The sequence below is a fragment of the Mauremys mutica genome, chromosome 8 (genome assembly GCF_020497125.1).
Source record: "Mauremys mutica isolate MM-2020 ecotype Southern chromosome 8, ASM2049712v1, whole genome shotgun sequence".
Lineage (NCBI taxonomy): Eukaryota > Metazoa > Chordata > Testudines > Geoemydidae > Mauremys > Mauremys mutica.
In genome coordinates, this window is record NC_059079.1 from 89,448,867 (window position 1) to 89,450,760 (window position 1,894).

Genomic DNA, 1,894 nt, shown 5'->3' on the forward strand with positions numbered 1-1,894 from the left:
AGCTGCATTCTCCCTGCGCAAGCAGACACAGCCATGGCAGAAAATGCTCTGGCAGCCAGCCAGCTGGGGAGATTGCTGGATGAAAGCAGGTTGCTTACTGCCTGGAAAGCCAACCAAACCTGATAGGGAGATGGGGAGTGGAAATAACACAGGCAGAACTGGTGGGTCAGGGAGTGGGAAATGGTCTGGGCAAAATATTATGGGGTACAAAAATTAGCTAACCCCCAAAGGCTTTAGCCCAATGCAGCCCGGTTGTGGCTCTGCCAGGTCACAGGTCTCTCTCTCTCTCTCACTCTCTCTCTAATGTTGTGCCCATCGCTGTGGTATCTTTACAGCTCACAACACGATCTATCATTTAGTGCTCACCTCGCCTCTGATTGTTTATTTGTTGAGCATCAACTCAGTACCCTTTGGTGCTGTGACAGGGCGCTAAGCAGAAAACTGCTTAGCCAACCCTCTGGCACTCCAGCTCCAGTTAAGGGAGGTGAATTGGAGCTGGGTAGCCCACCTGGCCCTGACTGGGGAAGCCCCATCAGGCTGGGGCTGGATAAGAGCCCCCGGGGGAAGCTGGAAGGAGGAAAGCTGCAATAGCGGAAAGGCAGTGAGGGGAAGTAGAGAGAGAGATTGTCCCTTCTCTCCTGCCCGTGGACTGCAAGAAGGGGACTACTTGTATGGTGGAAAGGTCCAGGGAGCACAGCCTGTAAATAAAAACACCAGGTGGGCACTTCACCTAGAGGTCTCTGTGTGCCTTTCTCAGCCCAGCTGGGGAAGGAGCCAGGAGGGCCCTGCAGGGATGCTGCTACAGGTGTATACACACAAAAGGCATACAGCCCCTGCCTGGAAGAAATACATAATCCATCCCCAAGGGGCCAGCTTATTCAGTGTCTCTTTATGGTCCTGTCACTCAGCTCGAATACAAGTTAGCCCCTCAACTCTAATCAGTAGTCCTTAAAGTTGCTTTAATAAGCTGGCTCTAGTGAAGTTTCTTCCCACAGTATTCCAGCCACAAACACACACTGATTCCTCTCCCCTCATTGGCTACATCACTTGTTTTTCAACAACAAGCAGAGAGTCCGGTCTGACAGCCACAGAACAAACCGGTTTCTCTAAAGAAACCCACAGGCACAGACACTGGATCCTGGTGCACACCTCCTCTGGAACTGTGTTTCAAGCACTGGGTAATGAAAAGGGTTTCCTACCATAATAACCCTGACTTGAAACAGAAGATAAAGCCATTTGAGGAAGTACAGTAGTTACACAAATCATTCCACCGGATGGTTTCTCAATGTTTAATTTTGGCTTATTAGGCTCTCACATCTTTATGGTATCAAGGTATAGAAAATCATCCACAAAGCAGCATCTGATTGACAAACAATCCACTCCCCCCTCAGCTAAATCTAGCCATAGTTCTAGCCTCAGTGAAATGACTGTGGCAGCTTGAACTCAGCTGGTATGTGAAGCCAATCCTCTGTGTCCACAAGGTGACATGGGGAGAACGACAAACAGGTTCTCGTCACAAGTGGATCTGAATCAGACTCTTCAGATCTGGATCAAGATCCAAGCCCCTCCACAATTCAGGAGTATTCAGCTCTGGAGTCCCTGTGTGGTTCTGACTCCACCTTAATGAGACCCCACAGATGTAACAGGAAGAGATGCTGCAGATCAGATCTGAGCTGCCTCAGCAGAGTGGGGTGGGAAAGCACGAGACTAGAATAGCCAGGATTGCTGTGGGTCAGGAGTGAGGGGCCTCAGCAGAAATGGGAGGGTGGAATAGCAGGCAGGATCTGCAGGTCAGAACAGATTCCCAGTGATTCTATGTCTCACTCTTGTGGGCAGACCTCTATAGTTAACCATAATGAGAAACAATAATGTCTAACCATCACTCTACTATCTG